This window comes from Lemur catta, chromosome 1, assembly GCF_020740605.2.
Source record: "Lemur catta isolate mLemCat1 chromosome 1, mLemCat1.pri, whole genome shotgun sequence".
NCBI classification, from domain to species: domain Eukaryota; kingdom Metazoa; phylum Chordata; class Mammalia; order Primates; family Lemuridae; genus Lemur; species Lemur catta.
The window spans coordinates 133,202,675-133,227,945 of NC_059128.1; the positions used below are offsets into that span (position 1 = coordinate 133,202,675).

The following is a 25,271-nucleotide window of genomic DNA, read 5'->3' on the forward strand; positions in this document are numbered from 1 at the left end:
ATTGTCAAGTCTCTCCGAGTTAAATTGAGCATTTCACACAAGCACAATAAATATTCCAATAGTATTTAGAAAACTTAATAAACTTTTGGAAAATCTGGGAAACATCTGGAAAAAAATGAGAGTTACTAAGAAATTTTTGAATAAGATGATTAATTAAATGTGAAGTGCTAGGTTGGGGAGAAAATGGCTGTTTTTCTAGATACAAAACATCTTGTAAACCTTCAGTTATTTAAATAATGTGGTACTGGTGAGGAATAGATATGCTGACCAAAACAGACCAAGACATGTAAAAAATTAATAATGGATAAAAGAGGCAAATTTAAGACAGTAGGAGAGGGAGGAGGTGTTAAGAACATGGTAACCTTACAACTGGTTAGATAATTGGCAGTGAAAATCCATTTAGATCTTAATCTCACATCGTTCATTCAAACTACATAAAGTAATGAAATATTTTTAAAGATCAAATTATAGAAAAGTTACAAGAAAACAAATATTCATACTTATCAAATTCTACAGAGAAATATTTTTAAAGCTTAGCAACAATGAAACGATTTAAAAATATTAACAGAACCGGCAATAGAAAAATTAAAAATATTTACACGCCAGAAAAATCCATTACTCAAATTAAAGATAAGCAGTATGTGGCGATGAAGTGCTTTCTGCAAGTGTACAAGGTTAATATTGGCCTTATATAAAGAGCCCATCCAAATCGATAGAAAAAAGCACCAAGACATTGAGAGATTAATACGCAAAAAAGCATGTACAGTCTGGCAGTTACTAAATATATAAACTAAACATGTAACTTGAAAAAAGTGAAAAGAAGAACAAAAACAGCAATGAATTAGGGAATACAGGAAGAAATCATAATATATAAAAGGAATAATAATAAAAAGAAACCCTAGGAGATTTATGCAGTGGATACTACAGCCCCTCACTCAGGCCTCCTTCAAGTCCAAGGTTGTTGCTGGGAGTATTTATTGGTTGCCCATGACTCACAGCTGAATCCACCCTCTGGAATAGTCCTTGGTCAAAGGAACTTGCCTCTCATAAGTTTCTGCTCCTTCGTCAAGGGCAGCCCACATCCAGTGACTGGCTGATGCGGGGACTCAGACATCCAGCCCTCGTGCTTTGATCTGGTGCACCTCTAAAGAGCTATTTCAGCCTCAGTGCTTCTTAGCTCGGTGCCTGGAATCAGCCGCATCACCGTTCAGCTTCTCCCTCTGCCCAAGACTATTACTTCCCTTGCTCCCTCAAGGGAGTTGTTTCTGAGAGCACGCCTCCGTGCAAATCTCAGAGCCTCAGTTCCCAAGGACATCCGACCTGCAGCAGCTGGTGCTAGAAATGGTCCTAGGAAGTGGCTTTGAAATGAGATTGTGGTGCTGGACCACCCACTGGCCAGCAGGCATTGAGGACCTGTCGTTGGTGGTGGATGGAACATAGGTAGCCTCTGGCGTGAGGAAGCAGCAGTTATTAGAACATTCCCAGTGTGAACTGGGGTTGGATACTGGTGAAAGGGGAGGTACTGGCAGGTGTGGTATCTCTGGAGCTTGAGAGAAAGTGGTAATTACAAGGATTATGGAATTGGCTGTTGCTGAGGACAGTGAATGCCCGAGAGAAAGACAATGAAAGGCTGATGTTCATGAATTACCAATTAAGAGTAAGCACAAAAGTGAGACAGCTTCTTTGGCACCATATAAAGAGATTCTCATCTCCCAGGAGTGGACACCAGAAAAGGCCAAAGATCAAGCCCAGGCCTCAATGATAAGAGTAACAGAGCTTCAGAAGAGGTCAAGCTAGGCCAGGCTGCTGCCCAAGGGCTGGGCCCATTGGGAAGAAGTTGATCTCAATGCATGGGATGAGGACATTTTGAATTCCCACATTCTCCCCACACTCTGGGCTTGTAGAAGTGGCCCACTTCACCCTGTCAAAGGCCAGCACTCCCTCCTTGCCCGAAGGTGATGCAGAGTCTGCTGCCTTGCAAGACCACAGGCATTCCCGAGACCTGCCCCTCTCTCCCCTCCCAGCCATCAGAGAAGAAGTACGGTTCAGTCATAGCATGGTCCAACCTGCTGAGGGAGAGAAGAGATTATACCCCCAAAAGGAGCTACAGCACCAAGCTAACATCTACTAGCAGAAACCAAGAGAGGATGTTCGGGACTGATGCTGAGTATGTATAATAAACCTTCCCCCAGCCCTTTCCCCAAAGGGACCTATAGCCATTTACTTGGGTACACTGGAGAAAAAGGAATTTCCAGACATCTCAAGGACTGTTGGACACAGGGTTTGAATTAACATTGACACCCAAGGACTCAAAGTGTCATTATTCCCCCCTCCAGTAGAGTGGGCACCTTCATAAGCCAGGTAATAAACGGAGTCCTGGCCTCATGGATCACCTAGCAGTGCTCAATACATAAATGTGTAATTGGAGTGGACACAGCATGGTAGCCGGCAGAATGACCCATATTGGTTCTTTGGCATGTGGGGCTTGAGCTATCCTAGCAGGAAAGACTGAATGGAGGCTCTAAAAGTACCTGGTCCTGCTCCAGCTTAGCTAGTAAATAAAAAACAATATCACATTGCAAGGAGGATGGCAGAGTTTACCGCACCTTTGAAGATCCGAAGGACACAGTGGAGGTCCTCATCGTACCTTCAGCTAGCCTGACCTTCACAAAAACCAGACGGGTCCCGGAGGATGACAGTGCACTACCACAGTTTCCGTCAGTTAGTGGGCCCAGTCGTACCTGCAGTTGACACGGCCTCAGGTGTACGGTATGTGTTTTGAGGACCTCGAGTTTTGAGTTGTACTGGGCAAGTATTTTGTGGGATGACGCTCTATTGAAATTTGTCTGATGCTTTCATCGTGAATAGCCTGGGATTGTGGATTTTCAGAAGGAAGATCACAGAGGTGAAGTGCTACATCATGTCAAGGTCACACACTGTCAATGTCACTTATCACTGTGGATGTTGACCTGGATCATCAGGATGAGGTAGTGTTTGTCAGGTTTCTCCACGTGAAGTTCCTCTTTCCACACTGAACTCTTGGGAAGGAAGTCACTACAAACAGCACACACTTAATGGGTGGGGAGTTACGCTCCTCTTCCTTGAGACCCCGACTTTCTTCTTAATTAAATACCCTTAAATCTGTTTCTGGGCTCTCAATTGTTTCCATTGGCCTATTTATCTATCCTTGCACCAATACCATGCTGTCTTATGTGATGAAGGGGAACAGATCTCCTCAATATAATTTCTTTTTAAAAACATTTTTAATTGTGGTAAAAATATATAATACGTAACATAAAATTTACCATCTTAGCCATTTTTAAGTGTGCAGTTCAGTAGTGTTAGTACAATCACTTTGTTGTACAACCAATCTCCAGAACTCTTTTGATATTACGAAACTAAAACTCTATATCATTGAACAATAATTCTCCATTCCCCCTCCCCCGGTCCCCGGCAACCATCATTCTACTTTCTGTCTCTAGGAATTTGACCACTCTATGTACCTTATATAAGTAGAATCACATAATATTTGTCTTTTTGTGACTGACATATGTCACTTAGCATGGTGTCCTCAAGATTCATCCACACTGTAGTGTGTGTGAGAATTTCCCTCCTTTTTAAGGCCGAATAACATTCCATTGTATGTATATATCCCATTTTGTTTATCCATTCATCATGTACCCAGTGTCAATAGGCACTTGGGTTGCTTCTACCTTTTGGGTATTGTGAATAATGCTCCTATGAACATGAGTATACAAATATCTCCTCAAGACTCTGCTTTCAGTTCCTTTGAGCATGTGCTCAGAAATGGAATTGCTGGATCATAGGATAATTCTATTTTTAATTTTTTGATGAACTGCCATGCTGTTTTCCATAGTGACTCTACCATTTTTTGCTCCCACCAACAGTGCACAAGGGTTCCAATTTCTCCATATCCTCATCAACATTTGTTACTTTGTTTTGGTTTTGTTTTGTTTTGTTTGCATAGTAACCATCCTAATGTATGTGAGATGGTATCTCATTGTAGGGTGTTTTTTGTTTGTTTATTTATTTGTTTGGTTTTGTTTTGGGTTTTGTTTTTTGAGACAGAGTCTCGCTCTGTAGCCCCAGGTAGGGTGCAGTGTTGTCATCATAGGTCACTGCAACCTCCAATCCCTGGGCTCAAGCAGTCCTCCTGCCTCAGCCTCCTGAGTAGCTGAGACTACAGGCGCACGCCACAACACCCAGCTAATTTTTCTTTTTTGTAGAGATGGGGGTCTTGCTCTTGCTCAGGCTGATCTGAATTCCTGAGCTCAGGCAATCCTCCCGCCTCAGCTTCTAGGATTACAGGCGTGAGCCCCCATGCCCGGCCCTCATTGTAGTTTTGATTTGCATTTCCCTAGCACTAATGATGTTGAGCACCTTTTCATGTGCATACTGGCCATTTGTATACCTTCTTTAGAGAAAGGTCAATTTAAGTCCTTTGCCCATTTTTTAATTGGGTTGATTAGCTTTTTTGTTGTTGAGTTGTAGATGCTCCTTCTATATTCTAGATATTAAATCTTTATGAGATATATGATTTTTAAATATTTTCTCCCATTCTGTGAATTACCTTTTCACTTTGTTGATAGTATCCTCTGATGCACAGAAGTTTTAAATTTTGAAGTAGTTCAATTTATTTATTTATTTATTTTGTTGCCTATGCTTTTGATGTTATATCCAAGAAATCATTGTCAAATCCAATACCATAACTTTTTCCCTGTTTACTATTATTAGTTTTTCAGTTTTAGGTCTTACATTCAGGCCTTTGACTCATTTTGAGATACTTTTCGTATAGGGTATAAAATAATGGTCCAAATTCATTCTTTTGCACGTGGATTTCCAGTTTTCCCATATCATTTGTTGAAAAGGATGCCCTTTCTCTATTGGATGATCTCAGCACCCTTGTTCATAGTCATCTTATTATATATTTGAGGGTTTATTTCTGGGCCCTCTATTCTCTGTCAGTATAATTTGTGATAGTTAATTTTATTGACTTCACTGAACCACAGGGTGCTCAGATATTTGGTTAAACACTTTCTGGGTGTGTCTCTGAGGGTGTTCCTGAATGAAAATAACATTTGAATTGGTAGACTGAGTAAAGGTTTCCCTCGCCAATGTGGGTGGGCCTCATCAATTCAGTTCAGATTCACACTGGAACTAAACCATTGGCTTTCCTGGGTCTTCCGCTTGCCAACTGCAGATCATGGACTTCTCAGCCTTCATAATCACATAAGCAAATTCCTAATAGTAAATATATATTGTCCCTGTTTCTCTGGAGAACCCAGACTAACACATAATTATAAGAGAGAAAAGCAGTATTCAAAATTGTATACAGAGTTTGAGTTCTGGTATTATTTTTATGTTAGAAAAAATGTTAACAAATAATAGTAATATACACTTATTACAGATAATTTGGAAAGAAAAGTATAAAAAAGAAAAAAAATCAGATGATCTCATTTTGATGTATTTCACTCACTATCTCCAGAAAAAGTTAAAAAAAAAAAAAAAAAAAAAAAAGCTAGTCATAGTGGTGTGTGCCTGTAGTCCCAGTTACTGGGGAAGCTGAGGCAAGAGGATCGATCGCTTGGGCCCAGGAATTTAAGGTTGCAGTGAGCTATGATGATGCCACTGCACTCTAGCCCAGCGACAGTGTGAGAAACTGTCTCCAAAAGAAAAAAAAAAAGAAATACTTAAAGATCACCTATATAAGTAATTCAGTCTCATTACAAAATTGACATCACACTGTTTGAGCAGTTTTGTACCAGCTTTTTGTACCTAATGCTACATTTTAACATTATCCAAAGGCATTATTTGGCTGGGCACGGTGGCTCACGCCTGTAATCCTAGCACTCTGGGAGGCCGAGGCGGGTGGATCACTCCAGGTCAGGAGTTCAATACCAGCCTGAGCAAGAGCGAGACCCCATCTCTACTAAAAATAGAAAGAAATTATATGGACAGCTAAAAATATAGAAAAATTAGCCGGGCATGGTGGCGAATGCCTGTAGTCCCAGCTACTCGGGAGGCTGAAGCAGAAGGATTGTTTGAGCCCAGGAGTTTGAGGTTGCTGTGAGCTAGGCTGATGCCACAGCACTCTAGCCTGGGCAACAGAGTGAGACTCTGTCTCAAAAAAAAAAACAACACAAAAAACAAAAACCAAAGGCATTGTTTCTGAAGAACATTATATAAATGTTTTTAGATGTTATTCCAATGTCTAAAGAATATACCATAATTTATTTCACTGTTTCCATTGGTGTTTGATATTTAATCCTGTTTAAACTTTCTCACTATTGTAAATAATGTTGCAATAAACATTGCTGTAGTTAAACTTTTACAGATATTTATTATATAACCTTTGCCATATACATTACTTTAGTAATAACAATGAAGAATTTTGTTTGAAAAAAGAGAGCAAAACTTTGCACTAGATTCTTATACACTGACTTTTCTTGAATGCCTTTCCTCAGTGGTATTTCTGGACTTTCCACAACTTTAAACATAGCTTTTTTTCATACAGCTCTGGATTTCCCTTTATATTTATTTATAGTTTCAAAATGACAGGAAACTATTTGTTTTCCTCCAAAAGAGGACTCTAGATTAAAATTCTTAAGATTTTAGGGTATATTATTTGGGAAACTACTGAGTTCCCTTACACCACCTTTTAATATCAAATTTCATCTCGGTTTTAAATTTTAATCTTTATTTTCAAAAATTAAAATTGAATTCACTTAAATGCCGTAATCATTTCTAAAAGGTTGTTTTAGTTTTATATTTTTTGATGGGTAGGGGTAGGAGCACTTTCTATTTGCTTACAGACAAAAATAAACACTTCAAATAAACAGCAAATTTTTCATATTTTCTGCCTCAATAGCACAAATTTATTCTTACCAAGTTTATCATAGATGGTTAAGTCATAAGTAAGTAGGCATGGAAAACAGATTTCTAATTTCCATTATTTCTTCTAATCTTCACTGTAAGTACTCCTCTGATAGGGTGTTATGAATTGAATGTTTATGTCCCTCCAAAATTCATATGTTAAAGCTCTACTCCCCAGTGTGATGGAATTTGGGGACGGGGCCTTGGGAGGTAACTAGGGTTACATGAGGTCATGAGTGTGAGGCCCTCATGATGGGATTAGTGCCTTTACAATAAGAAATACCAGAGAACTAGACATCCCTGCCCCAGGTGCATGCACAAAGAAGAGGCCATGCAAACGTACAGCAAGATAGCAGCCTCTTACAAGTCAAGAGGAGAGTCAACAGAATGCAACCTATCTTGCTGGCACCTTGATCTTGGACTTCCCAGCCTCCAGAATTGTGAGAAAGAAATGTCTGCTGTTTAAGCCACACAGTCTATGGTGATTTGTTATGGCAGCCTGAGCAGACTAAGACATAGGGTTTAGTAGTAAATTTATTTTTCAGTCCTGACAACTTAAAATTCACATTTTAACCTAATAATCCATATGTTTGTAGTTTGAAAGTTATATTTTGGTGACTGGTAAAAGGACACGAGGGGGGCTTCTGGTATGTTGATATTGTTTTATTCACTGATGTAGGTGTTGGTTACAAAGGTATATTAATTTTGTAAAAATGTATGTGGTTGTATTCTTAATGATTTGTGTACATTTCTATATGAATTTATGCTTACTAAAGTTCCCTTTTAAATTATATTTCAATCAATAAAAATTTTAATAATTTTTATTAAAAATTTAATCTATAAAAATACTGAAACTAGACACTTATCTCTCACCATATACAAAAATCAAATCAAAATGAATTAAAGCCTTGAATCTAAAACCTGAAATTATGAAACTACTAGAAGAAAACTTTGGTCTGGACATAGATTTCTTGTGTAAGACCTCAAAAGTACAGACAACCAAAGCAAAATAGACAATTGGGATTATATCAAGCTAAAAAGTTTCTGTGGAGCAAAAGAAACAATCAACAAAGTGAATAGACAACCCACAGAATGGGAGAAAATATTTGCAAACTCTTCATCGGATAAGGGATTAATAATCAGAATACATAGGGGTTCAAACAACTCAACAGCAAAAAAAAAAAATTTTTTTTAATTTTAAATGGGCAAAAGACCTGAACGAACAGACATTTCTCAAAAGAAGACAAACAAATGTCCAGCCGGTATATGAAAAAATGTTCAGCATCACTAATCACCAGAGAAATGCAAAACAAAACCACAATGCAATATCATCTCAACCCCTGTTAAAATATCTTATATGAAAGAGACTGACAATAACAGATGTAGGTCAGGACGTGGAGAAAGAGGAACCTTCATACACTGTTGTTAATACAACCACTATTGAAAAAAAGACTAAAAATAGAACTTCCATATGATCCAGCAAATCCACTACTGGGTATATATCCAATAGAAAGGAAATCAATTATCAAAAAGATATCTGCACTCCTATGTTTATTGTAGCACTGTTCACAATAGCCAAAATGTGGAATCAGCCTAAGTGCCCATCAATGGATGAATGGATAAAGAAAATATGGTATATATTTTCAGAATATTATTCAGCTATAAAAATGAAGGAAATCCTGTCATTTACAGCAACATGGATGGAAATGGAGGCCATTATGTTAAGTGACATAAGCCAAGTTAAGAAAGACAAATATCACATGTTCATATCATATGTGGGAGCTAAAAAACGTGGATCTCATGAAAATATGGAGTAGATAGGTGGTTACTAGAGGCCAGGGGCTGGGAAGAAGAGGGAAGGAGAGAGGAAGGAAAAAAAAAAGAACAGAAATGTATTTATTACCACTGATCTGTACACTTAACATGATAAAGATGGAAAATTATACATGTATGCTTTATCTCAATAAAAAAAGTTAAAAATAAATAAATAACATAAGATTTAATCATTTAGATTGATTTACAGATATAGTTTATTCTCACCTTATTCCTGTAAATTCAACATTTATTTCCAATGCATAAAATCATAAAATACACTGACACTACCAAAAGAGATCAACCTGAAGCACTTTATATGAAATAGTGCAGTTGACAAAATTAACATTCTTAATTACTCAAGATGTTTCAAGTTCTTAAACTATTTTCTAGTTAAATGTATTATAGCTTATTCTACCACCAATTTTTCCCTGTTCTGGCGCTTGTAGCTATAAGGTGAAGAACATTTTAGGCCTTGTGTCCACAGAAATTCACTGCCTGCAAGTAGCGAACACTCAAAAAATGTTAGCCTTTATTAATATGTTGACCTAGGGAAACATATTTTTTAAAAAGAGTATAAAACTATATATTTGCAGGAATAAGACACATCAATTCTTGTATTTTTCTTCAAAACTGTCTTTCGGCCGGGCGTGGTGGCTCACGCCTGTAATCCTAGCACTCTGGGAGGCCGAGGCGGGTGGATCACTTGAGCTCAGGAGTTCGAGACCAGCCTGAGCAAGAGCGAGACCCCGTCTCTACCAAAAATAGAAAGAAATTATCTGGCCAACTAAAAATATATATAGAAAAAATTAGCCGGGCATGGTGGCGCATGCCTGCAGTCCCAGGTACTCGGGAGGCTGAGGCAGTAGGATCGCTTAAGCCCAGGAGTTTGAGGTTGCTGTGAGCTAGGCTGACGCCACGGCACTCACTCTAGCCCGGGCAACAGAGAGAGACTCTGTCTCAAAAAAAAAAACAAAAAAAAAAAACCTGTCTTTCAAATTTCTGCAATCTATACCCAAGAAAATAATTATTACGATGAAACTATGATTACTTCTCAAAGGCAGTGCATATTTAGAGAATCGAGTCTAACACAAGGTAACTATTTTGAGAAGGCTTTGCATTTTGTGAAATAAAAGGTAATAGATTTATAGAATGTTGAAGCAAAAATATGGTAGCAGCTTCACTTTTAATCTTTCTCACGGTTTTTTTTTAAGTTTAACAATCACACTGTTGTAAAATAGGTTTTCTGCATCGATGGGAGAATTTGTAGCAGCACAAATTCCATTCTCTACAAAATTCTAGCACTTTAGTAAAAAACAGTAAAATATTACATGTAAAAACTCTTACAAGAGTGTCCACGCAAAGGATTTATTTTGGCAAAAATTATTCCCAAATTTATTAACACCAGGAACAATTCATGTTAAGTCGTAGACTGAGTATGTGTTTACACGGACGGGGAACAGACAAAAGAGGGGCTGACGCTTCAACTAAATGAGAATTTTAAAGCAGTTTGCAGCTTGAACTTGACACTCCTAAAATACTTGCATTTAGCGGCCCTATGCGATTTCAGGGGTTCAAAGCAGAAGCCCGGCCGGGGGCGCGCCCTCGCGCGCACGAGCCTCCGGGGACGTCCCGAGCTGGGGCGGCGGGCGCGCGCGGTTAACGGGCACGCGCAGCGTCTGCGCGCCCCCGGCGCTTGTCGCCCCGCCCGCTCGGCGGCCGCGGGAGCCTGGCGAGGTCGAGCCCCGTGCGCCCGTCCCGGGGCACGGCAGGCAGCCCTCACCCGACGCCGGGAGAGGAAGGCGGCTGGAGAAGGGACCCCCCCTCCCCCGCAGCACGGCCGGAAGCCGAAGAGCCACCCGCCAGTGGGCCGCGCGACGTGAAAGTTGCCCGTTTCTCTGCTCCGGTCCTGGGAGAATCCACCCCAGTTTAGCCCAGAGGCCTTAACTCGGCGATTTATGCAAAACTATCGGACAGCAGCTCATAAAACGAGGCTGCGTCCCTGGGTGGGCTCGAACCACCAACCTTTCGGTTAACAGCCGAACGCGCTAACCGATTGCGCCACAGAGACTTCAATGCCACAAATTCTTTCAGCCATAGCCTTTATGAGGAATAATAAAGGCAGTGCATACCTGTTATTTTACTTTCAATTTCCCGATTCATATTACTGGAATCAAAATTTTTCGCTTAACATTTCCAGCCCCCTTAATTCTATTTTCCAGCTTTTCAATACATTGGAAAATGACAAGATCGTGCAGGATTACAGATTACGACGTGTATTAAAATACTGCTGCAGTTCCCACCCCCTCCCCCCGCCCCCGCCCCCGCCCCCCCAACTCCCATTTGGAACGTTTCGTCTCAGAAAAACAACTATTTGATTAGTTTCCTCTTACAAGGAAATAAAAAATTTCATCTTGTGAGTTGAGAAACTTTCCTTTTGTTTCGAAGTAATTTTCCAGTGCTTTGCTCCCTAATCTTCGTGATATACTTGTGCAGCATTTCCCAGGTCATCTGAATTCTGTTATTTATCCTTTATTTTTATTTTCAGGTGTTATTAAATGTGCATATGCAATCCCTATTTGTTTTGTTACTAACCTACAGTACAATTATTTCACACTAATATTTTGTTACTGGAAACAAACATCAGGAAAAAGCCACGGTAACATTTTTCAGTCCCAGTGCGTTGTAGTTTATTGCTGAATGTGTCCTTGATTCTCCCTGGAATGAGCTTATACACCCACGTTTAAGCCATGCCCCTTAAAACATACACTTCACAGGATGATTATAACGCAATTTGAGGAAAGAGAAGTTAAAGAAGAAAAAAGTATGCCTTATGCTAACTCCTGAAAACTTTAGCACAGAAACGCTGCTGGCAAACACGTTACATCGCTGCAAATGCTCTGCAGGAAAAGCGTCCCCTTTGTGTGTTTCCTGATGCCTCCTAAGGTATTCCTCAAACTCCAAACGACCTTTTCTCTCCTCAAAGAATTGCAGGTTTCCACTTGTGAACTTGATATTGAAGTTTTTTAACAGTCACTAAATGGCTCTGTCCAGAATGCCTCGAAAAAGAATCCGTATCATGATTCATAGACGTTGTGTGCGACGTGCCTTAGCCCAGTCGCTGTGAGCTCCCGTCGCGTGATAAGACAACTCAAATTGGCTTTGGGACCAATTAGCAGCCGAGTTCCCTGCAAGCGTTGAGATGTTAAACAGCTGTGAATTCACGCCAAGCTGCACCAGTCCGCTTTCAACAAACTTTTAGAAGGGCACTTCAAAATTCCGAATTTGAAAAAAACAATCTAGGAAACGCTTAGACAGAGCATATAATGATGCTACCTTCATACTTTACATTTTAGGTACCTGTTAATGTGAGCTAAAACTACCAGGCATTGGCTTTTCTTCTCCAAATACCAAAATAAGTGTCCTTTCTGCTATTGTTCTTGTGAGTCTCCAGCTAGAACAGACTGCAACTGCTGTACCTCACCACCCTTCGTTCAATATTTGTTCTCCTGCTTAAAAGACTAGGAACAGTTCCAGCCAAGGAAATATCTTTAGGTGGGATCGCTTTTCCTCACTTCAGTCTTCATAATAACATTTTAGCTTCTTAGAAGAGAGATGATGAGAAACAGCCGATGAGAAAAACTAATTCAGAAAGGAGTATTAACTCATTGTACACTAAAAATTTGTCTGAGGACCGCTGTCGTAAAACTCAGTCTTCAAGGCTGGTTCTGTAGTGTTTCTTTGTTTTTGTTTTTCAACATTTTAAATAAAATAAAAAGCTAATAGTTAATTAGCTTTGCCTTTTTTTTCCTCTCCACTCCAAACTACTTCAAAAGAACATATAAATATTAAAAATATTGAATAGAATCTGAACATTTTACTCCAATGATGTATCTCAAATATGGCTTTTATGCAAAATGCCCACTTATTATACAAAAATAAGAGAACGGTATGTATTGTCATCTAAATCTTTGTAATTATCTCATCTTAGATCTTAATATTTATGATCACTTTTTAAAGCCAAATTAAGCCCACTGGATTAATTTTAGAAACATACATTATCTTTCCTTAAATTTTAAGATAACCCAAGACAAATGATTCCAATAGCTTCATTAGTACTTAGGTCTTTATAATTGCTAAAAGTGAAATGGACTGGGCATTTTGCCCCTTTTTTTGTGTGTCATACACCAATTGAACTGCAAATTTACTTTTCCCAAGAATATGCCCTAACAGTGCGACTGACCTGTGCAGATTAATGGGCCTACGTATTTTATTTTCTTCTTACAGAGGAAAAGAGAGAAACAGAAAAAAGAAAGAACATCTTTGCAAATAACCACTGTGATTTATAGACCTTCCAGATATCATGAATCCAATGCTTGCGGATAACATGCCTCTGGCTTCATCCCAACAGCATAGACGACTCACAGGATTTCCAGTAACACGATTGTGCATGACTTGAATTCTTTTCAGTTACCGTATTTCAGAAGTATGGTGACTGAATTGTTAGCAATGAAAAGTCCAGTTAGAATTTTTCAAAAAATCTAGTGAGTTACAGAAGTCATCTCCATAAATGGAAGATTGTGACACCAGGAAACAAGTTAAAAGAGAATGCTAAGCCAGATGTCACTAAGAGCAAGAGAAGAACTAGGAGACCAATTCTCAAAGCAAGTTTAAGTCACATTTTACAACTCATTTACAGTAAAGGTGAGTTGAACCCTGCCAACCAATCTCATGCTTAAAGCATGTTTCCTGCTCACCAAAAATGTCCTTCTCATACAAAACTGCTGACTAAGTTTAGCAAGCCAATAGCCACATGATGGAAACCAGTTTTCAGAGAGAATATTACTTCTACAGTTGACCTTTAGATTGGATCTACAATTCCATTCAATATTTTCAATATTTATATGTTCTTTTGAAGTAGTTTCAAGTGGAGAGAAAAAAAAGGCAAAGCTAATTAACTATGGAAATAGCCAGTTATTTTATTTAAAATATTAAAAAAAAAAAAAAACTACAGAACCAGCCTTGAAGACTGAGAAACAAGAAAATTGGGAAAGATATAATTAGCATATTTCTTTTTTCATCATTTTTAAAAGTTGTGTCACTAGGAAAATTTCATGAAAGTAGATAATTATCTCCATTGTATTTTTAATTAAACAGACATCATTTAAGAGAAAAGGTAAAGGGAGACAAAAATAATAGACTAATATTCTGCCTAGTGGGTTCAAACAAAAATTATTTAAAATACAATTTTTTTGTCTCTAATCCCGTGAGGTATTATAAAATATAGTTTTTTCTTTGTGAACTTCTCTTTTGTATGTGGAAATCATTTCAAACCACTTTTATGAGTTTACCAAATAATGCAAAGCAAAAATTTTAACCAGTGCTTGTCTCATTGGTAGAAAAGTATTATTCAGAAATAGCACCAGTGATTTGTCCAGACCAAAGGAATCTAGAATCCAGCTGGAAATGGGGGGTGGATAACTTTCTTCAGTACGCTGGGGAAACCTCTCCTGGAAGACCCTACCTCACAGGACGTCTCTTGACCACGCCACTGTCAGTATGGGAGCCGTGGCCTTTTACTTTCCATCATGTCGTCACAGAAGCCATTTGAGACAACGGTTCTTGGCTGTCCCATTGACACAGTGAAAGTGCCCACCTTTCTGAACTCACCTGTTAAAAATTAACATTTAAAAAAGTCACAACAGATACTCCTCTTTTCATTTGCTTCAAAAGAATAGAGAAAGTAAGCAGATTCAGAAGAAAGACTCAATCCCTCAGCTGTGAACTGCCTGAGCCGGGGCCTGGGGTGTCCAAACTGTCAGCTGAGGAACTCAGACACAGGGGAGGAGACCGGTGTGGAATGAGTTCAGCAAGGTGGCAGATGGAAGAGGAAGAACACTAAATATTTCTTGATTTGGAGTCGGTGTTCCTCTATTTCCTCCTCAATATAATTAATAATATTTGCCTTGCCTAACTCATAGGCCTATTGGAAAATGGCACATGAAAAATATTTTTTTCCACTTCTAAAATGGCAGACAAATATGCCACTTAAATTTGTAAAGATTAATAGTTATGTTTAAAAGAAATGAAAGAGAAAAATAGTATCTTAATTCAATCAGCGGGTACAATTTCAATTAAACTTGAGAATCTAAGACTCTGGTCATTAAGGCCAAGATGATTTATTCAGGGAAAGCACCAGGCCCTGTCACATACTTCCTAGTGGCCTCCACGTGTTCCCAGTGAGGGCATAGAGGGCATAATATAAAAGAGAAACTATTGTCCTCCATTTGCACAGTTCCAGTACAATTTCAGGTGGGGGGTACAGACCAATGCCCCAGGAATAGCTTTCTCCTTACAGCGATTTCCCACAGAATGGATAGGAAACTTTGAGTTAAAGTCAACTAAATCAGAAAGAAAATTGGACCTAGTAAAAAGTTGGTACTCAGTGAACCGTTCATTCAATAAATGGTTAGCTGTTGCATCATTACAACTTGGAAGACACATAAACGTTATTTTGGGAATTTATACATACAGGTGTAATCTAGATTTTAAACAAGCTTGATATAAATCCATATTTGAAAAAAATAGCTTTTGTAGTAGTACAAAAATGATTCATCTTAGTACATTGTAAATAGCAAGTGCTCTTGTATCGTTAACGTATGATCCTGCCAGAGGGGTGATTTTTGAATGTGAGAGATAACAGGAATCAAGCCCTTGCCCAGTGCCTGGAGTTTATGGACTGTAGTAAGTTGGTTTCTTTTTCCTGCGGCCCTTTCAGGACATGACCACTCTTCTAGCACCCCAAATTGAAACCCTGGCATCAACTCAGCTTCCTCTTCTTTTATTTCTTACCTGTGGTCGGTCACATAGATTCTACCTTTGCAATATCTCTCAGCTGTGACTTTGTCCCCTCCTTCCCACCAGTCAATATTAATCCAATACATTCCATGTAGCTAGTTCCCTACCACAACCTAAACTCCAATGAACGTGTACCCGAAATAATATAGCATTACATATAGTACATTTAATGAGCATTTACTGTAAGACCCTGTGCTAAATAAATACTATACATGCTTCACATTTCACATTTACCTGTCATCTACTCTGTAAGAGGGGACACTATTGTCATGCCTGTTCTATGGATAAGGAAACGAAGGCTTACTATGGTTTAAAATTTAACTTTAAATCTATTTAAACTTCAAATAACTTGCGCAAGGTACCACCTGCTGTTCCTTGCTCTGTCTTTTGTGCATGACTGTCCCTTGTCTAGCTCGCCTGCTAAAGTCTCGTTCCTCCTTCAGCCTCGTGCAGTGGCCTCGTCTTCTATGAAACCTTTCCTGCCGCCTCCCACTAGCTGTAATCTTTCCTTATTGTAAACCTTCTTGCACTTTTTACTTCTCCAAACCTCACATTATACTATGACCATTTCTGTACTTATTGAATTCCCTCTCCTAATTTGTATACTCCTTGTGGTGAGAAATGTTGTCCATCTTTACACCTCCTGTAGCACTTGATTCAGTCATGCCTAATACATGTGTTGGGTAACTGAAAATAATAAAGAAGATAAATGAACTGTATTAAATGTTTGCTGTAGAAAACCAGTGCAGCTCACAGGTTCCTAATAAGAAGCAGACCAAAAAATTAGTACAGATTGCCAAGGGAGACTTTAAGAATCCCAAGATGGTCAAAGAAAAGACTAATGAGAATCCAAAGAGTTGTTTCTAGAAAAATTTTTTTAAATTTTTAAAGTTTAAAGTACTGCTATTCCTAAAGGTGATTCTGATGTCATTAAGACTACAGTGCTTTTCTAGATTTATTCATTTAACAAACACTCCCTGCAACACTTTGTGTCAGGCACTGTTCCAAGTCCTTTGCAAATAACTGCTCATTCAAATTTTATAACAAACTTGCGAGGTAGGTTTCAGTATTATCATCCTTCTTTTACAAGTAAGGAAACTTAGGAGTTAAGTAACTTAACCAAGATCACACAGCTAGTGACAGGGCAAGGAGTCAAACCCAGGCATCTTCCTCGAGACTATTCTCTCTCTCTCTCTCTCTCTCTCTTTTTTAATTACAGAGTACCATTCATGTACTGTATAGTTAAACACTTTTTAACAATTTGGAAACTTAAAAAAATCTTCCCTTATTTTAAAATGTTTTTATTTTGACATATTTTCAGACTTAAAAGTTGTAAGAATAGGGTTGGGTGTGGTGGCTCCTGCCCATAATCCCAGCACTTTGGGAGGCAGGAGGATCACTTGAGCCCAGGAGTTCTAGATCAGCCTGGGCAACATAGGGAGACCTTGTCTCTACAAAAGAAAAATTAGCCAGGTGCGGTGGTGCCTGTAGTCCCAGCTACTTGGGAGGCTGAGGCAGGAGGATCCCTTGAGCCCAGGCGTTGGAGGTTGCAGTGAGCCATGACGATGCCACTGCACTCTAGCCTGTGAGACAGAGTGAGACCCTGTTTCAAAAAAAGGAGGGTTGTAAGAATACTACAAAGCATTCAACCAAATTCCCCAAATGTTAATATCTTACTTACTACATCTCTATTCTTTTCTCATTCTCTCTCCCAATAGGTAGGGCCTTTTTTCTGATCTGTTTGATGAATGATCTTTTCAATGTGCTGTTGAATTTGGTTTGCCAATATTTATTTTGTTGAAGATTTTGCATCTATGTTCATCAGGGAGATTGGCCTGTAGTTTTCTTTTTTTGTTGTGTCCCTTTCTTGTTTTGGTATCAGGCTAATGATGGCTTCATAGAATGAGTTTGGAGGAATTCCCTCCTCTTCAATTTTTTGAAACAGTTTGAAAAGAATTGGTATTAGTTCTTCTTTAAATGTTTTGTAAAACTTCAGCAGTAAAGTTGTCAGGTCCTGGGCTTTTCTTTATATGGGAGACATTTTATTACTGAGTCAATCTTGTTACTTGTTATTGGTCTGTTCAGGTTTTCTATTTCTTCATGATTCAATTTTGGTAGGTTGTGTGAGTCCAGGAATTTATCCATTTCTTCTAGGTTTTCCAACTTGTTGGTGTATGGTTGTTTATAATAGCCTCTTATGATCCTTTGTATTTCTGTGATATCAGTTGCAATGGTTTCTTTTTCATCTCTAATTTTATTTGAGTCTTCTTTTTTTTTTTTCTTAGTCTAGCTAAAGGTTTGTAAACTTTATCTTTTCAAAAAAACGAAATTTTTGGTTCATTGATCCTTTGTATTTTTTTAGTCTCTACTTATTTCTGATTTGATCTTTATGATTTTTTTCTTTTTACTAATTTTGGGTTAAGTTTGTTCTTGTTTTTCTAATTCCTTGAGCTGAAATACTAGATTGTTTATTTGAGATCTTTCTGTTTATTTGATGTAGGGGTTTATTTCTATGAACTTCCCTCAGAACTGCTTTTGCTGTATCACATACGCTTTAGAATGTTATGTTTCCATTTTCATTTGTCTCAAGACATTTTTTAATTTCCTTTTTAATTTCTTCATTGACCCATTGGTTACTCAGGAGCATATTGTTTAATTTCCAGTATTTGTAGAGTTTTCAAAGTTCTTCCTGTTATTGATATCTAGTTTTATTCCATTGTGCTCAAAAAAAATACTTGATATGGTTTTGATTTTTAGAAATGTATTGAAACTTATCTTTTGGCCTAACAAATGATCTATCCTGGAGAAAGTTCCATGTGCTGTTAAGAAGAATGTGTACTCTGCAGCTGTTGGGTGAAATGTTCTATAAATGTCTGTTAGATCCATTTGGTCTTCGGTGCAGTTTAAGTCTGATGTTTCTTCATTAATTTTTCTGTCTGGATGATCTGCCCCTTGCTGAAAGTGGAGTATCGAAATCCCCTACTATTACTGTATTGCTATCTCTTTCTTCCTTTAGATCTAATAATGTTTGCTTTATATATTCAGGTGCTTTTTTTCTGATCTGTTTGAGAGCAAACTGCAGACATGATATCCCCTAAATATTTCAATGTGTCTCCTAAATTAAGGAATTATTTTGCATAACTACAGTACAATTATTTATCAAAGTCAGGATTTTGACATGGCTTCAACACTATTAGAATTAGGTCCTAATCTACAGAACTTATTCAGAGTTCACCAATTGTTCCCATGAGGTCCATTATTGCAAAAGAAAGACCAAGACCATGAATTGCATTTAATTGTCATGTCTTTTAATCTGCTTTAATCTATAACAATTCCTGAGTCTCTCTTTTTCTCTGTGTCTCTCTTGCTATCATGACTTTGACATATCTGAAGACTACAGGCCAGTTATTTCATAGAATGTGCATAAATGTCAGGCTGTCTCGTGTTCATGATTAGATTCAGACTAGGCTCTTTAGCTCCACTTAACACATTTAGTAAAGTGGACATTGCAAGATCAACCGGAAAGAATGGTAAAACAAAGAAGAATATGGCTAGAATAAGCATAAAGAGATGTGTGATGTTGATCATGAGTTTGGCAGAGGCAGAACTTCTTAGTATTCTTCAATATTATTCATGCAATTCATATTGCATTTTTCATATTTCCAACTATTTAAACAAAAATATTCTTGAAATAATAATTAAAAGTTTTATTTAAAAACCCCCTTCTGTATCTCTCTTTCTCTCTGTCTCTCTGTCTCCCTCTTTTTGTTCCAGTTACATATTCACTAAATAATTCTGATTTGACATTTCATCTCCTGAGAAATACTCATCATAAACGTGAACTACTATTGCACAAAAGTGGTTCTGATTCTTCGGTGAGATGGAGCCTCAATGAATGGACATTGAGTTTTGTGGGTTGAAAACCAAATCCTTTTGTACTTGGTTATGAAGAATCAAGTCCTCCATCCCTGTTAACCACTTGGTGAACTGATAAACTTGAATTTCTGAAACTGCAAAACTAAGATCCACAGAGAACAGCTGGAGTATATCAAGGTTTAGCCAAGTGTGCCTCCCCTGTCCTGGGTTGCATCCCACAAAACAGTTCTTAAGCATGACCACTAAGACTTAGGGAGCAGAGAATTTTCAAACATTTAGCAGTGTCTAAATAATCACGAAGATCAAAAATCCTTTTGAGAGATTATCAATAGAGGGTCATGTAAAATACAAGTGACCTCAACAGAAACACTGTGCCAGGGGCTTCCCTTCAGCAGGACCAGAAAAGAATTGTGACTTGTATATTTAGAAAAAAAAATCTTTCCTTATGAGCTAAAAAAACCAAATACAACTGTCTATGGCAGTTCTAAGAGAACCAACTTTTCCTCTTTATGATAGGTTCACCTTACTGCTGTATTTCCTTCATCTAGAGAAGCTTTTTTAAACTTTTTTAAAAATTAAGAGCATCAGTAACAGAAATACAAACACTATGAATGGAATCAAGAGATTCCATGCCCCTAGAGTCAGGAGATTTTTTATTTCTGAGAATGATTGAATTTAGAGTAGAGGACTTTTAAATCCTTTGTATAAGTCCGCAGGATATAACAAATAAATATTTTTTTGTCTAATAATAATTTGAAGGGTTTTGCTTGAAACTGAAGACTAACTTTTAAATTAGATTAACCTTAGGCATTCTAATGATTGAATGCCTCAATTCGTAATTGACATTTTAAACTATTTCATAGACTACAGAGAGAAAGAGATTGCCAAAACCCAGATCATCAACCTAAGTAGAATTATATAAAATGGCCCTGCAGGTGAACATTTAAATTTGGATTTATGCATACAATTTAGTTATTTTAGATGGGGTTGTTGCAAAGACTTCTTTTTTAAAGAGAAATGAAAGAAAATCCAGAATTACAAGCCTCTTGAATTATCAAATAATTTGGGAATAAAAATTTCTTCTATAAAATTTTTTGATTTCTGGAATTGTAGTTGTGGTCCTGGCATAAGGATGGCCATATGCATCAATGGAATAAGGTTGAGAGTCCCAACACCTCTGGCCAATCTCTTTTCAATAAGGGTCCCAAGAAAATTCAGTAGAGAAAGAACTGTCTTTTTAACAAATGGTGCTAGAACAACTACATATCCACTTGCAAAAGAATGAATTTGGATCCCTAACTCACACCATACACAAAAATTAACTCAAAATGTATCAAAGATCTAAATGTAAGAACTAAAACAATAAAACTCTTAGAAAAAAAACATAGGCCTTAATTTTCATGACCTTGGACTAGGTAATAGTTTCTTAGATGTGACACCAAAAGCACAAGCAACAACAACAACAAAAATAAATTGGACATCATCAAATTTAAAACTTTCATGCTTCAAAAGACTCTAACAAGAAAGTGAAAAGCAACCCACAGAATGGAAAAAAATATTTGCAAATCATGTATCTGATAAGGATCTAACATCCAGAATATGTAAAGAATTCTTATAATGCAACAATAAAAAGAAAAATAATCTGAATTTAAAATGGGCAAAGGATTTGTAGACATTTGTCCAAAGATGATAAACAAATGGCAAATAAACTCATGAAAAAATGCTCAATACCAACAGTCATTAGGGAAATATAAATCAAACTACAATAAGATATCCCTTTGTACTTATGAGGATGGCAATAATCAAAAAATAGACCATAACAGTTGTTGGCCAGGACATGGAGAAACTGGATCCTTTATACAATGCTCATGGGAATGCAAAGTGATGCAGCCACTCTGAAAATAATTTTGGTAGCTCCTGAAAATGTCAAAAATAAAGTCACTACGTGACCCAGCAATTCCACTCATAGAGAATTGAAATCATATGGCCACACGAAAACTCATGCAATGATGTTCATCATCGCAGCATTACTCATAATAGCCAAAAAGTGAAAACAAATCAAATGTCCATCAATTGATATGAATAGGTAAAATGTGATATGTCCAGTTAATGGAACATTATATAGTCATAAAAGATAATGAAGTACTGATACATGCCACAGGATGGATGGATCTTGAAAACTTTATGCTAACTTTTTTTAATGCTAAGAGATGCAGCCAAACACAAAAAGCCACATATTGTATGATTCACTCACATGAAATGTCCAGGAGAAGCAAATATATACAGATAGAAAGCAGAATGGAGAAACTGGAAGAAGGGAAAATAGAAAGTGACCACTGTTGGGTACGAGGTTTCTTTGTGGAGTGATAAAAATGTGCAGGAATAAGACAGTGGTGATGGCCGCACAACTCTGTAAATACATTGAATCATACACTTTAAAAGGGTACATTTTATGGTATGTGAATTACATCTTAATAACCATAAATAAATAAAAGCAGAAAGCATGACTGTGTCTTTGAATCATTTACTACTGTGGAAATGAAGGCCCAGAGAATTAGCTGAATTGCTCAAAGTAAGCTGCAGAACCTGCATTCTGATTTGCAAATACGTGTATTTTGATCTGCTAATCTTCACTGTGACTAGCTGCATCTAACCCGATTCCCATATTGAAACTGTCACCTGGTTTCCAGTTAATTATTGAAGTTTTATGACAAATTTCATGGGAAACGTTTATCTTCTCGCTATGTAAAGCGCAGTTTACCTGGTATTTAAATTTACTCCTATATCATCAGTTTATTTAGGATCAACTTTTAAACCAATGAGGACACATTTACTGAGTACCTACACGTGCCCAGTACTGTGCACATTGCTGGAAACAGAACACAAGCTCAGTAAATCAGAGAACTAGAAATATAGATTGAGAAATCATTGGTCTACAGGTATCAGTTCAAGTTGCTAATTTGATGAAATTGCTCAGGAGGAACAAGCAAAGAGAGAAGAAGACCTAGGATGCAACCTGGCAGTCAGAAACGGCCCTGCTAGTGACAGATACTCATAGGAAGTGCTTGGTGGATGATAGATGCAGGAGAAAGTTACCCCACCTTAAATTAAATCTTATATCCCATCACACTGCATTATTATCACTGTTTTCATGACTGTCTCCTTTGCTATTTCCTGAGCTCCTCAGGTTTCTGCCTTCCTCTACCACTATATATATATATATATATATATATATATATATATATATAAATCCGCAGGGCCCTCCAGATTTTAGATTCCATAGACTTTCTCCACTCCTTACTTTTTCACTGTATTGCACTTGATACTGTTAACCATTAGGTACCTTATTTTTTCTTAAAATGTGGGCATAAAAATGGTGCTTCTCTCCTGGGGTCCCAGAAAGGACAGCTCCTTGAACATAGAGCTGAGCTGGGAGGGTACAGAGCCCTCCCTGCATTGTGTGCTATGGCTTCTTCCCTGCCCCTCCCTGCCGCCTCCACCTTCTCTACTGAAGAACCAATTCCTTGCCCAGCTCTTTGTGATGCTGCCCTTCTGAGGCTCTACCCAGGGAGCCCCACCAAAAAAAAAAAAAAGACCCAGGGGCTCTACTGAACAGAACAATAGCAGGGGAAGAGTCCTGGCTTCACCCAAACACATTGCCTTACACAAGCTTCGTGACACTGCTCCTAGTTCCATCTCCTTTGCCGGATCCTTTCTCTTCATGGAGTATTAGTTGTAATATTTGCCATAGGAATTGGCTTATATGATTAGGGAGGCTAAGAAGTCCCACAGTCTGCACGCGGTGGCCCCAGGTAAGCTAGTGGTGTCGTTGGAAGGCCTGAGAGCCAGAGCTAATGGTATGAATTCCAGTCAGGAGCTGAAGTCCTGGGAGCCAGAAGCACAGAGAATAGAAGATCAATGTCCCAGCTCTATCAGACAGAGAGGGAATTCAATCTTCCTCCCTCTTTTTGTTCCATTCAGGCCCTCAACTGATTGTGTGATGCCTGCCCACACTGGGAGGGCCATCTGCTTTACTGGGTCCCCCAATTCAAATGCTAATCTCTTCTAGAAACACCCAGAAATAATGTTTAACCAGATATCTGGGCATCCTGTGGCTCAGTAAAGTTGGCACATAAAATAAAATTAATCCTCACATATGGGCATGTTTCTTCTCTATTCTACACTCATCCTGAGCAATCTTATTTTTCTCATGTTGCCAACCCCAATCTATATATTCATAATTTATTAATTTATATTTCTTTTTCAGATCTGCTCCTGAGCTCCTATGACATGTATCCATTTTTTCATTATAGACATCTCAAATTCAACATGCCAAAAAATGGAACTCTTTCTCCCAAAGACAAGTTTTTTTCTATCTTCCTACTGTCTTATACCCTTTAACCCAAACCTACAATGTAGGAATCATCCTATCTTTTTCTCTCTCCCAAAACCAATTGATAAGGAAATCCTTCTATCCTTCCAGATCCAATAGCATTCCCATTAGTATGCCTCATTTTATGTCCTCATCACTTCTCTCCCAAATGCTACCATTAACTCATGTTCTCCCTACCTTCCATCATGCCTTTACTCCAATCAACCCTCCAATCCATGAGAACAGTGATCTTTCCAAACTACAAAATTGAATATTTAATTCACCAAATGAAAAAAAAAAAAAAAAATCTTCATCTGTACCATGGTTCTCAAACTGTGTGCCGAGTCACCCTGGGGCACCAGAGTGAACAAATTCACAAATTGCTGTGCGATATTTTAAATTTTTGAGAGAAATGCAGTCCCATCTATCATACACCACACAGATTACCACTATTATGTTGTTTACACTTAACTACTTAATGAGCAGGACTGTAAAATATTTCTTTTGCCCTAGGGCACCACGAAAACACTACAAGTACAATGAACCAAGAAAGTTTAGGAACCAATGAGCTATCAAATATTTTCAAGTCCCTTAGCATGGCATGAACTGGTTGTGACCTGCCTTTCCAGGCTCATTTTGACCCATATGGTGCCTTTCTTTCTCCTTCATCCTACACTACAGCCAGGCAGATAGGCTTGGATCTCCCTGAATATGTCCCTCCTGACATCCTGAGGGGTTAGGCTCTGACATCTAAGAGAGTAGGGACATGGGGTTCCCAGAGTCTCAGTATGAGACCTGGTGCCCTCCATAGAACAGAGGACGAAGTGAGCAAACCAGGAAGGTCACTCCAGAATTCCCATGCCTGGTGCATTCTAGATGAGTTAAATTCTATGTGGATTCTGTATGAGTTGGATTATCTGAAGTTTAAAAAAAAAAACTGGTTGAATATTCCTTGGAATTCCATGTGTATTTTTCAAGCCAAGGGAAGGGAGGAGGCCAGCCCCCTGGTCCCTACCTTGCTTCTCATTTTTTACAGAGGTTTGTATTTTTCACGGGTGGGGAGCAAAGAGCCAACAAACTAGGAAAGTGAGATTGCATTTGCTAATAGCTGTACCTCCCCTTTCCTTCCCTGAAAAGAGGCATCACGCCTGCAACCTAGAAATTGCTGCTTCTTTCTTCATGCTCATTTTGTCTCGTTCATAATTCTGTCATAGCATCTATGACATTCTTTTGCATTGATGTGTTCACCTGTCTCCCCCACTGGACCATAAACTTGTGGAGGGCCAGGACTACACATGATTCATTTCTGTATTGTCTTCACCTAGCAGAGTGACTAATACGTAGTAAGTGATGAGTGCATGTTTGATGAATATGTTCCAAGAAGACTGTGGTTGAGCCCCACAAAATGTTCAAGTAAGTGAGAAAATAAATACTGTTCATTGGATGAAAAAGTTCAAAA

At 38.2% G+C, this 25,271-nt stretch overlaps 1 non-coding gene across 1 annotated transcript; it reads right to left on the bottom strand.

Annotated features, from left to right (window-relative positions):
• Nucleotides 1-10,703: 10,703 nt before the first annotated feature.
• Nucleotides 10,704-10,777, bottom strand: TRNAN-GUU. The gene has a single exon. It is a non-coding gene; the product is annotated as a tRNA-Asn (tRNA).
• Between the last annotated feature and the right edge of the window lie 14,494 nt (nucleotides 10,778-25,271).